At 49.8% G+C, this 12614-nt stretch overlaps 1 long non-coding RNA gene across 1 annotated transcript; it reads left to right on the top strand.

The window, feature by feature from the left end:
* The first annotated feature begins 8147 nt into the window (after nucleotides 1-8147).
* Nucleotides 8148-11960, top strand: LOC138803811 (uncharacterized). The gene is made up of 3 exons (XR_011365054.1): nucleotides 8148-8217; nucleotides 8972-9143; nucleotides 11924-11960. It is a non-coding gene; the product is annotated as an uncharacterized lncRNA (long non-coding RNA).
* The last annotated feature ends 654 nt before the right edge of the window (nucleotides 11961-12614 follow it).

The raw sequence follows: 12614 nt of genomic DNA, 5'->3' as shown, positions 1-12614 counted from the left end.
GTGTGCTTCAGGTTGTTGTTAAAGGACACAGGAGGTGCAAGAGGTCCTGAGAGTCACAAATCTCACACTCCTTCCGGCCCCACAATTGGAAATAAGTACAGGAAAGGTCACTGGCAAGGTCACTCACGTGACCATTTCATGGGTGTGTCATGTAACCAGCACTTAGGTACCTCAGTTTGTCAAACACTCTCCCTATGCTCCATCTCTCTATTCAAAAAGCAAGCCAGGACCGGTTCTCCTTCCTAACACTTCCTCCCCCTGGCTGTCCATTAATGCTGTCCATTAGAGCACTCTCCAGCAGAGATAGGCCACAGCCAGTGGGCTGAGTAAGCCACTGAGACCGTGTTTTCTCAAGCTCAGCACTAGTAACCCGTCGTGGGGACTGTCTGTGCCCTGTTGGCTGTTCGGTGGCACTCCTGGCGCTAGAGGCCAAAGATAACCCAGAAGACATAAATCTTTTGCTTTAAATAACAAAGTGGACAAGAACCTTGAAAAGGTTTTTGACATGAACCTGTTCTAGACCATGACCCTCTCAAGACTATGACTTAGATCCTTCCCTGCCTTGTCCCCAACCCGACACAAGTCTGGAATGATCCTTTCCCACTCCCAGCTCTGCCCCCAGAGCTTTGCAAAAGCAAGCAATCTAACCAATCTTCCTTCTTCCTTCCTTCCAACCTGCCTTTCTTCCTTTCCTCTTTCCTTCCCTTCTTCCCTTCTTTTTCTCCTTCCTTTTCTTTCCCTCCTTCTCCCCTTTCTTCCCTCCTTCACATGCTAGAAATGGAACCCAGAGCTTTGCGCATGCTAGGCAAACACTCTACCACTGAACTACATCTCAGCAGGAGCTCATTGCTTTTGAATAGTGTAATGATTATTTTTTAATGGCTTGGTCAAAAAATAAAAGATATTATTACCCTCTAAAAATATTGAAAGAGGTATTACTGATAAATATTACAACTCACATGAATCTTAAAAAACACACAATGTATAAGAATCCAGATCCAAAAGACCATATGTTGTATGTTCTACTGGCATAAAGTGTCTAGAATGGGCAAATCTTCAGAGGAAATAGATAAATGGTAGCCAGTGGCTATGGAGTAACTGCAAAGGATTAGAAGGAGTGACTGCAAATGGTTTGAGGTTGACTTAGGGATGATAAAACAATGCTCTGGGATTAGTGGTGGTGGCACAATTTTTACCATGCAAAACACTGAGCCAAGTGGTGAACATTAGGTTATATGAGTTACATCTCAATTCAAAGAAAAAAGATAAACACATAGCCGTAGAGAAGTACACAGTGTACACAGAACACATTTATAAGCCTCTGTGGAAAGGTTGCCTAAAGAAAAGACAACATTTGCTGGGTACAAGTGGCTCATGCCTGCAACCCTAGCTACTCAGCAGACAGAGCTGAGGCTCATGGTTCAAAGCCAGCCTGGGCAGGAAAGTCCATGAGATTTTTTTTTTTTTTTTTTTTTTTTGTCGGTTGTGGGGCTTGAACTCTGGGCCTGGGCACTGTCCCTGAGCTCTTCAGCTCAAGGCTAGTGCTCTACTACCTGAGCCACAGCGCCACTTTCAGTTTTCTGAATGGTTTATTGGAGATAAGAGTCTCACGGACTTTCCTGACCAGGCTGGCTTTGAACCGAGATCCTCAGATCTCAGCCTCCTGAGTATCTAGGATTATAGGCATGAGCCACCAAACCTGAAAACTGGAAGTGAGGCTGTAGCTCAAAATGGTAGAATGTTAGCCTTAAAAAGAAAAGCTCAGGGACAGCACCCAGGCCCTGAGTTCAAGCCCCATGGTCAACCAAAGAGGGGTGAGGTGAGAGAGGGGGGGGGCAACACATAAACCTGCTTTTAAAGGACAGGAAGAACTTTCAAGACAAATGTCATAGCATGTGCAAAGACCCAGCATGAAGAGGGGAAATTAATGAGATATGTTCTTGTATCTTACTATAGTGTTCTCAATCTTCTGGGGTATAGAAGTCATTGGGTTTTGTGTGTGTGTGTGTGTGTGTGTGTGTGTGTGTGTGTGTGTGTGTGTGTGTGTGTGTGTGTGTGTGTGTGTGTCTGTGTCTGTGTGTCTGTGTGTCTGTGTGTCTGTGTGTCTGTGTGTGTCTGTGTGTGTCTGTGTGTGTCTGTGGTTTTGGTTTTCTGTCTTGTTTTTGAAACAGGGTTTCACTATGTAGGCAAACTCAACTTGAACTCAAAACTCTTCTGCCTTTGCCTCCCAAGTGCCAAGGTTACAGATGTTCACTCTGGCATTGAGAAATCATTAAAAAAAAAATTCCTGCTTGATTCTGTGCCACAGTTCTCAGGCTGCAGAAATCCCACTCCATCACTCCTGGTACTTAAGCTTGTGAAGTGCCCCAAGGCCCTGGGCTGCTCCAAGACTGAGGCTGCTCATCAGCCCCGGGTTCACAGGAAGTGCTTCTCCCCTTCTTGTGAACACAGGGGCTTTCTCAGCCTTGGTGACCCAGGCACCCTGCTCCGAGGTGGGCTGGAGACGCTGCTGGTTGTAGGTTGGAGTCTTGGAGAAGACTTCTGGTCTCTGGAGGAACAGATGATGCCGGGGAAGCCCTCTCCCACCCTGGTTTGTTCATCCTACTACTTCTGTTTATCTCCTCTGCCAATTCCCTAAATTACCTTTGATCATGGAGCAAACAACCACCCAGTGAGACTTTCAAGTGTTCAGCCTGCCCTGCCTTATAGGTGACCTCAGCATCAGCCAGGATCGCCAGTATGGCACCAGATGGTATAGGTGCCAGTCAAGGATATCTCTCTGAAGAATGCAGGCCAAGACCACGCTGTCCTCAAGTGTCGTGACTCTCAACAACTGAGTCCTGCAAGCTGGGGCAGAGGACCCTGTTCCCTGTGAGTTCTGGTACCACGGCATTCGGTCCTATGTGCACGCAGGTCCTTATGGCCACAACTTCTGATGGTGGTGGAGAATAGAGAAGGTGTGTGTCAGCCTAATGAGCTCCCTTCCCATAGCTTAGCACGCTCCTTCCCCTCTCCACTAGTATGCTCCCTTCCTAGGCAACACTAGACCCCTGTAGTAAAGGCAGTAAATAATCAGCCTCCAGCCCCCTTTACCTTGGGATGGCACTTCTCTGGGGCAGCTACCACCATAGAAGGCAACAAGAGCCCCTTAGAGTGACCTTCAGGTCTGGGCAGCTGCAGGGTCCCTTATCTACTCCTTGGGTAGCAGCCATAAATCCTAATCCACCATGATGAAGCAGCTGGGTCTCCTAGCCCCTTCTAGCCCCGCCTAGACCTCCGAAGTTACATAGGTCACCCCAGACAATAGCCGGCGCTTCTTCTCACTTCTCCCTTTTGAGAAGGGGTCTTGCCAGCCCCCTTTTCTGGCAATAAACCTTTTCTTTGTTCTTTGTACCGGGATGTCTGTGTGGCTTTCCTGGCAGAGTCTAAAATACTCTTAAGAGGATGGGTAAACTGAGGCTACGAGGGGGGAGGAATGAAAGTGGATGTGAGCAAGTGATGGAGACAACATGGGCTTGGAGATGAGAGAGCAGACAGAATGTTTAAGTTCCCAACTCTAAGAGAGCCAGGGACTCAGCCGGGAATAGCAGGTCTGATGGTGTGCTGTCACCTTCACTGACTGAAGCCATTTAAAGAAAGACCAGATATTCCAGGTGGCCAGTAGGGGTGTGGGGTTAGAGGTAAAGCTTCTGTAGGCTGAAAGCAGGTAGCAGCTGTAGTTTACATAGAATAAGGGTTGGGCCCAGGGTGTAGGTGTGGGGTGGGGGTGGAGGGGTGGTTGGGGGGGGGTAGTTCTTATTTCCAGGCTGTTCACAGAGGTAGAGCTGTCTGGTTAACTGTCCTGGAGGGGAGGGGTCACCCACTTTACTTTGTGGGGAGGATGTTTATTTAAGGAAAATCACTATATTTACTCAAAGCTTTGGTCTGCTGGCTGGGGTGGAATTATCAGTGAAAGCCAGGCTATTAATCAACTGTGGGGCCCGGGTGACAGAACCTTCTGGAGAGTGGACAGGACCGAGGGGAGAGGGGGGACAGGGAGAGAGGGGAGGGAGGAGGGCTGGCTCAGGCCCCAACCAGTGTGGGAAGGACTCTGCTCCCAGCAAGAGGATGATCACTGGGGAAATGCCCTTGAGGTGGTGCCAGGGGTAGAGACGGAGCAGAGGGTGGCATTCCATGGCATAGCGGTCATGGGACAAAACCAAATGGAGATCACACTGCAGGGTGCTCGACGTCCAAGGCCAGGTTGTTCAGGGGGGAAGGAGGAAGCTCCTGGAAGGATGCTGGGATGCTGAGCCCTGGGAGGGACAGAGGGGTTGGAGGCCTGAACACATGCTGCACTGGAGCTGCGCCACCGTGGGCTTCTGGCCTCCAATCATGTCCTGTGCACCCATAGCCTTGCTTGGCCAGCCTGGCTGGGTAGGTAGCAAGCTGGATAGGTGCTGACAGTGGTGCTTGAGCAGCCACCCCCCACACTCCCCAGTCCCCAGTGGCCAGCAGAAGGTCTTCTTTTCTCACACACACACACACACACACACACACACACACACACACACACGGGGGGGGGAAGGGAGGGAGGGAGGGAAGGAGGGAGAGAGAGAGAGAGAAAGAGGGGGTGGGGGAGTCAGTTGTGGGGCTTGAATTCTGGGCCTGGGCAGCTCAAGGCAATGCTCTACCACTTGAGCCACAGTGCCACTTCTGGTTTTCTGGTGGTTTATTGGAGATAAGAGTCTCATGGACTTTCCAGTCTGGGCTGGCTTTGAACCACGATCCTCAGATCTCAGCCTCCTGAGTAGCTAGGATTACAGGTGTGAGCCACCAATGTCCAGCTTAAAATATTTTTGTTGTTATTATAAAGGTGATGTCCAGAGGGGTTACAGTTATATAAGTCAGGTAAAGAGTACATTTTATTTTATTTTTTTGTCGGTCATGCATGTATAAATGAATGAATGATGTTCATTGATGATCATTCCCCGGTGACGGCATCATTAGTAGCAACCTCATCATGGTGCTAGTAAGACAGAATTTCCAGATATAGTTCCAGGCCTGGCAAATGCTTGGCAAATACCACTGGGACTGTGATTGTGGTCACGTTTCTTACACCCAGATCTCCTCATTACCTCATGCACTGTACATCTACACACATGCAAGCCTCCTCTTCTCTTCCCTTCACACAACTCCTTAGTGCCATTATACACTCCCAGCTTCCAACTTGCTGTCCTGGGCCCAGAGGTTCTGAACACCATGTGCTTAAGTATGTGATCTTGGGCTACTTACTGAACCTCGGTGGGCCTCCGTGTCCTCATTTGTAAAAGTGAAGGTGACAACAAGATCTTATGGTACTGTGAAGAAGAAGGAGTTAACACAGGTGAAGTGCTCAGCCAGAGTACATCTAGGTTTCTCTTTGCAGTAAATGAAGACTACACTTGCATGGCTGGGAGCCATTTGTGTTCTTTCTCTGACATGTGTTTCAGACATGGGCCAGCGGCCGTGGCCCTGGAGTTAGAGGTAGCACCAGCCCTAAGGGCTTAAAGGCAGGGCTCTGGGTTGCCAGTGGAAGGAGAGGGGACAGGTAGCCGCCCTCCCACAACCAGAGCTGATGTCCTAACCCTTCTACCATCTTGGAAGATCTCTTATCTCCTCCATGAATGGGGTGGACTTTTAAGCCAGGCATCTCCACTGATAACCAGCTCCCTGGAGATGTTTGGGTGAGTTGGCTTTGGAAGGTGTGGGTGGAGGAAGAGGGGGAATCCTGGAGGATGGGAGGTCTGGGGTGATTTCCTCCCTAGCACCCAGCCCCTAGCGGCTCCTCAGCTTAGACTGTTTCCAGAAGCTGGGTCCTGAGTGAAGGGGTGGGGGACTAGGCAGGTATGGGACACTCAGGGGCATGCGAGCCGATTGCTTCACCTCAGAGAATGAGGACAGCCACCAGACCCAAGGGTGTAAACCACGTCTCTGAGTCTCCTCAGACTCCCACCTTGGGAAGCATGTGGCCCAGGGACAGAGATGAAGGAGCTGTATTTCTGTAACAGTGAAGTAGGGTGGCTATGGCAGAGGGAGAGGAAGTCTGGTCATTTGCTTCTTTTTGTAGTACTTGGGATTGAACCCATGGCCTCAAAATATGCTAGGCTAGGCAAGCACTCTACCATTTGAGCCAGGCCCCAGGCCTGGTCTTTTATTCAGCAAGTATCCACAGAGAGGCCACTATGTGCTTGGTGCTGTGGTTGCAATGAATTAGCAGTTATTATCGCAGGCATTGCCTTCAGAGAACTTGCTGGTGATCCCAAGCTGGTGGCTGATCCCTGTAAACCTAGCTACATAGAAGGCTGAGACCTGAGGATCAAGGTCTGAAGCCAGCCCAGGTAGGACAGGCCGTGAGACTCTTACCTCCAGTTAACCAGCAAAAAGCTAAAAGTGGGGCTGTGGCTCAAGTGGTAGAGTGCCAGCTTTGAGCTTTCTGTTTTATTTGGAGAAATGCTTATGAGAGGAATAAAAGAGAGAGGAAACGAGAAAGTCAGGAGAACCACCAGCTTTCGACACAAGTCTGATTCTGAAGAGCAGACAGACAGGAGGGTAGCAGAAAGCATCCTACACTGTTGTGCAATTTAAGGAATCTTTGCAAGGCTGCCAGAGGAGTCCGCCTTCTCCCAGGAAAGATCTGCCCTAGAAACAGACAGAGCTCTGTCATTGGCTGGGAATGGTCTTTGGGAGGTGTGGCCTTACCAGCCTTGGATTCAGAACCGGGAAGCCACACTGGCTGATTACATTGCCTACAGCTGCAGGTGTGTGAGGCTCGCTGTTACAGGTCCTCCTAGAGCACTTGACATTAGACCTTCAATTTAATATTTAAATAAAGATTTTGAGGGAGGAGGGGCGGTATTGATACTGAAACTTGAACTTAAGGCTGGTGCTCTGCCACTTGAGCCACATCTCCATTTCCAGCTCTATGGTGGTTAATTGGAGATACCAGTCTCCCATAGACTTGCCTGCCTGGGTTGGCTTCGGACCCCAATCCTCAGATCCTCAGATCTCAGCCTCCTAAGGAGCTTGGATTACAGGCATGAGCCACCAGTGCCTGGCTTATCTTTACATCTTTGAGCAGTCTATTCTGGGCATGGATGGGTACGGGGGCAAACAAGATGCCCCCTCTAGGAGCCTGCAGCCCAGAGAAGAATTCAATAACTAATCATACAGGGAGCAGGGAGTTTCTAGGCAAAAGTCAAGTGAGTTTCTGTTTTCTGTTCACACGACTTGAGCGGCTCTCTACACCCACAGGGGGTTTTCTTTGAAAGGGCAGCTGTCTCTGGGGACAGCTCCTGCCCCCTGGATGTGAGTCAGCCCCGAGGACTGGCTGTGATGACACAGCCCTTAGATTCTCTGGGGAATGGCTCCATGCCATTTCCCTGAGACGCAGAGGGGGCCAGAGCAAACAGGGACACACGCAATCTTTCTTCCAAGTAGAAACACCTTCGTCCGCAGCGAACGTCAGCCTGGAACAGCCTGACATCTCTGCTTCTCCTGGGCTTTGTGGTCTGCTCCCTGCCACGGGAAAGACTGTCACTTGGTGAGTGTTTTTCTAAGAGTGGCCTCCATTTACTCCCCTTACAGAAGTGTTAAAATGATGCAATGGTAAAGTGCAGCCCCAAGAGGAAGGAGGCAGATCCGGTGACAAGCAGCATTAGCATTTTTCCTTTTCCTTAAGTCAGCTCTGAGCTAAACCTATACCCTGCAGGTTCACCGTGGGTCCTCATCGGTTAGGACCCCCATGTTACAGAGGAGGACACTGAGGCTCAGAGACGGTTAAAACCACCCACCACACAGCCCATAAGTTATCTCCATAGGTGGTTTCTCTCGAAGCTTTGCAGAATGTGACTTCAGCCACTGGCCAGGACTCAAGGCCTAGAATCCAGGCAGGGCCTCGTGTGGAGGCAGTATCACTTGGTCTGCACACATAGTATCTCTGTGTCTACAGCTATGGAGTAGTGGTAGACCTGGATGTCCATATCCATGGGGGTTTGGGGGAATCATTTTCAGTTAAGGGTCAATATGGTACTAAAACCCTGGGAAAGCTAACACCTCATTTGATCTCTTTGGTTTTGATGCCAGTACTAGACCTGGAACTCAGGGTCTTATGTTCTCACTCAGCTTTTTTGTTCACATTTTGGTGCTCTACCCCTTCAGCCACTCCTCTGGGTCCAACTTTCTGCTGGTTAACTGAAGGTAAGAGTTTCATACACTTGTCTACCTGGGCTGGCTTTGACCTGTGATCCTCAGATCTCAGCCTCCGGAGTAGCTAGGATTCACAGGCATGGGGTCATCAGTGCCTGGCTTCATTTTATCTTAAAAAATAAAAATCGTAGGAGTTGTAGCAAAACAGGAGAACCAGCATCATCAGAATCACTGTACCAATGGGGAAATTGAGGCACAGAGACTTTTTCTTACTTGCTGCAGAATACATACTCTAGCAGGCTCTACTGTAACAAATAGTGCTGAGTCTTTTCCCTCTGTGTCTTTTCAGCAGAAACCCAATGCTCTCTTCTACTTAATTTTTAAAGATTTCTTTGCCAAGGTCTGGAATTTCAGTAGTACTGAAGTATTAATGACAGTTATGCGCACTATGAGCTACTTACTTCTCTTATTAGCTAGCAACATATGAAGAGCTTATTGTTTGTTGGCATAGATCAAACACAAGTACTGTGTTGCCTCTTCTGAGGATAAATGGAGTTGAACGGGATTCAAAGCCTGTGGGAGGGCCTCGAATCCTAAGGGACAGGTGATTTTTAAGCCCAAGGTCATCACTTTCTATAAGGATATAGCTCACCTAGAGGAAGCTTTGAATCGATTAGCATGGGCAGGCTGCCAGTTGGTAACTCTGAGCTCTCTTTGAACCTCATCTCTCTTCCTGAGTTGCTTTAGCTTCTCTCCTGTCCAGTAGTCTTCTCTGCCATTCTGATTCTTTTTTTTTTTTTTTAAGAAACATTTTTAGGTACTTGCCATTTTCACTCATTGGCTAGCACTCTACCAACTGAGCCATGCCTCCAAGCCCTGCTACCCTGATTTTTGGAATTATTGGAATTTCTGGTGTTCTTCAAACCCCTGCATCAGCCTCTCAGCCCGGCTCCTGGAGAAGACCAATGTGACCAAAGGTATGGCCCATAAACTACTGCCTGTAGAGTAGACCCTGACTCGTGATGATCCTCAAAGTAGAAGTGGGAGAGAAAGAAGAGCCCAGTGAAGGAGCCCAGCATGGCCGGAGGGTGCAGTCCTGGTCCTGGTGATCACCTTAGACATTCAGCCCTGGAGGGCTCAGCTGCCAGCAGAGTGCTGCAGAGAGACCTCATCTCCTGGGTTGCTGTCATTTGTCTGGCTCTGTGCTGCTCCTCCTACCACACAGGAGCCAAGGTCGAGAGGTTGACTACAGTGGACTTCTATTTTCTTCTTTTTTCTTTTCTTTTTTGGGGGCCTGGGAGTGGTGGTGGTGATGTGGGTCTTGAGCTCAGGGCCCAGGTGCTGTCCCTAAACTTTTCCACTCAAGGTGAGTGCTCCGGAGCCACAGCTCCACTTCTGGATTTCAGATTTTCTGGTGGTTTATTGTAGATAAGAGTGTCACAGACGGGCTGGGAAGTTGGCTCAATGGTAGAGCGCTTGCCTTGCATGCCTGAGGCCCTGAGTTCGATTCCTCAGCACCACATAAGCAAAAAGAAAAAAGCTGCAAGTGGCACTGTGACTCAAGTGGTAGAGCGCTAGCCTTGAGCTGAAGAGCTGAGGGACAGCGCCCAGGCCCAGAGTTCAGGCCCCACGCCCAGACCCCCCCCCCCAAAAAAAAAAAAGAGTGTCACAGACTTTCCTGCCTGGGCTGGCTTTGAACTGCGACTCTCAGATCTCAGCCTCCTGAGTAGCTAGGATTACAGGTGTGAGCCACCAGCACCTGGCTTTAATTTCTTTTCCAAGGCAAACAAAACACTAAGCTGTCAAGAGACTTTCCCAGCAGAGTTCTGGCTGGATGCAAAGTTCTGGGAAAGTCTTCCATTTCGCTGCTCTGCAAGAACACAGTCAGTGATAGAATCTTAATTCATCCTTGGGGTGAGAAAATAGCACCCCAAGGTCAGAAAAGAGGCTGTGCTTTCCAAAGGGGGCACATTAGCCCCAAAGGCCCTACATCATTTTCCTTAAAGAATACAACCGTAGGCAGGTGTGGTGGCACCCACCTGTAATCCTAGTGACTGTGGGTGGACACTGAGGCAGGCTGGGAAGATCATGAGTTCCAGGCTAGCCTGGGTAAGGTAGCAAGACCTAGTCTCAAATAAAAATTAAAAATAAAATTTAAGCTGGTTCATGTCTGTAATCTTAGCTACTCAGGAGGCTGAGATCTGAGGATCATGGTTCAAAGCCAGTCCAGGCAAGAAAGTCCATGAGACTCTTATCTTCAATTAACCACCAGGAAACCAGAAGTGGAGCTGTGGCTTAAAGTGGTAGAGTGCTGGCCTTGAGCTGAAGAGCTCAGGGACAGCGCCCAGGCCCTGAGGTCAAGACCCACAAGTAACCAAAAAGAAAAATGAAATTTAAGGAGTGGGAGGATATAGCTCAGTGTAGTGTTTTCCTAGCATGTGTGAAACCCTAGGTTCCATTTCTAGTGCTTTCTATTAAAAAATAAATAAAAGTAGGACAGGTGTGAGTCAGAGCCACATACGTCATTGCCCCTCCCCCAGCACCTACGTTTGTGCCACCGCAGGGATGCAACCAGCAATAAGAGCCAATGCTGGTGAGCGCTCAGGGCCTGCCCCACAGCCTGCTGGAGCAGTGCATGACTGGTCTCATGCAACCTTCACAGCAGGGGCCAGGCAGCGGCCCCACTCCCCTTTTACAGATGGGGAAACGGAGGCTCAGGCGTGCTACAACTGGTTAGTAGAAGAGCTGGGATTTGAACCTAGATCTAATGTCAGTGTCTGAGCTCTTGATGGTGAAACCATGGTTCTCCCAATAAGTTCAGGAACTACTTGCCTGGGAAATTCTCAGCTTGGTAAAAATGGCCAATTCAGGGTCTTGCTCACAGGTACTAAATCAGAACCTGGAGGGATGGGGGTCAAGAACCAGTCATTAGCCATTTCCCAGGTGGTTCTGAAGTCTGAAACCATCTGCATTGTGCTGTGTGATCACCTGAGTGGAGAGAAAGGGCAGTGTGTGTGTGGGGGGGGGGGGGGGGGGGAGGTAGATCCTGAGGTGGGCCGGTCCTGAGCGGTGCAGGATACCATGTGATGTGCTAGGGGTTTCGAATTGCGTCCTTGAGACGGACCACCCTGAGCACGTTCCTCCAGTCCCTCGTAGCTGTCTTCACATTCTGCCTGCACTAACCAGGCTCTATCCGTCCGCAGCCTGAGGTGTCTGGGCCCAAAGGAGGTCCCCACAGGAAGCCTAGGGCAGTGTTTCTCAGGCTAGGATTGGGGCAAACTCACCTGAAGACAACTCCCCATCCCCGAGATACCGCCTTGGAGGTCCCTTACCTTCCCCCTTGCTGCAGACCTCACCTGCTGAGGTCCCAGACAGCTCTGTGCACAGCACATGCTGCTTTGCTGGAGTTGGTGACCTCCTGGGTAGGGGGTTGGAAGAACTAAAGAGGAGAGGCAGTTGATGGCAGTAGCAGGTGGCCTTTGGGATGCAATGAATGGGTTTGGGCAGTTAATTGGAGATAAGAGTCTCAGACTTTCCTGCCCAAACTGGCTTTGAACTGCGATCCTCAGATCTCAACCTCCTGAGCAGCTAGGATTACAGGTGTCAGCCACCAGCGCCTGGCTTCAGCATTGTTTTGAAGATGACTTGACCTGATCTGGGTGGGGCCAGCTGGCTTTGCCACAGACTGATGATGCACCTCCCCCTTTCCTGAGTCACCTGTCTGGCCATGTTTTTTTTTGTTTTGAGGGGGCTTTAGGTACCCCAGCTGGATGACATCTCTAGAAGCTTCCCAGACCCCTGGAGCTATCAGAGACAACAGCTTCCACACAGGAAGGGACCCGGATGCAGCCTGGATGTCTCTACCAGCAGCTGCAGCCTCCTCCTCCTAGCCTCTCTTCCTGTCCTCCAGGATAAGGAGACCGTAGACAGACAAGAGTGCTCTGCGTGGCGATGGCTGGTCCAGGCAGCAAGTCCTATTTCTTCTCCACTCTCCATCTGGCTTCCTCCATGAACTTTCTTCTGAACTCCTTCCAGCCCCACGGGCAGCTCTCCTGCCAGCAGGACCCGGTGCCAGGGAGAACAGAGTAATTGCCTCTCGTGTTGTGCACGCAGAGCCTTCATTAACACATCCCCGGAGTGGCATTCGCAGCCCTCTGTCACAGCAGCCCGCCACGGAAGAGCACACAATTCATCACCCTCAGATTCTCCACTGCCTTGAAAGAGCCAATTCGCCCTGTTTCTTGCAGGTTGCGTCGGTTCATTTTAAAGTCATGGGGTTGGTATTGCTGTTATTTACAGAGTTTTCTCTGTGCCCTTGCTTACTCAATGGTGCATGTAAATGACCAGGCCCCATCACTCACTCGATTTTTTTCTTTCTTTAGCACAAGAAACCACCCTTCCTTTCTTTCTTCCTTCCTTCCTTCCTTCCTTCCTTCCTTCCTTCCTTC

The sequence above is a fragment of the Dipodomys merriami genome, unplaced genomic scaffold (genome assembly GCF_024711535.1).
Source record: "Dipodomys merriami isolate MVZ:Mamm:240054 unplaced genomic scaffold, mDipMer1.0.p SCAF_35, whole genome shotgun sequence".
NCBI classification, from domain to species: Eukaryota; Metazoa; Chordata; class Mammalia; order Rodentia; family Heteromyidae; genus Dipodomys; species Dipodomys merriami.
Note: the sequence above shows the minus strand (reverse complement) of the source record. Positions and strands in the feature narration are given on the sequence as shown.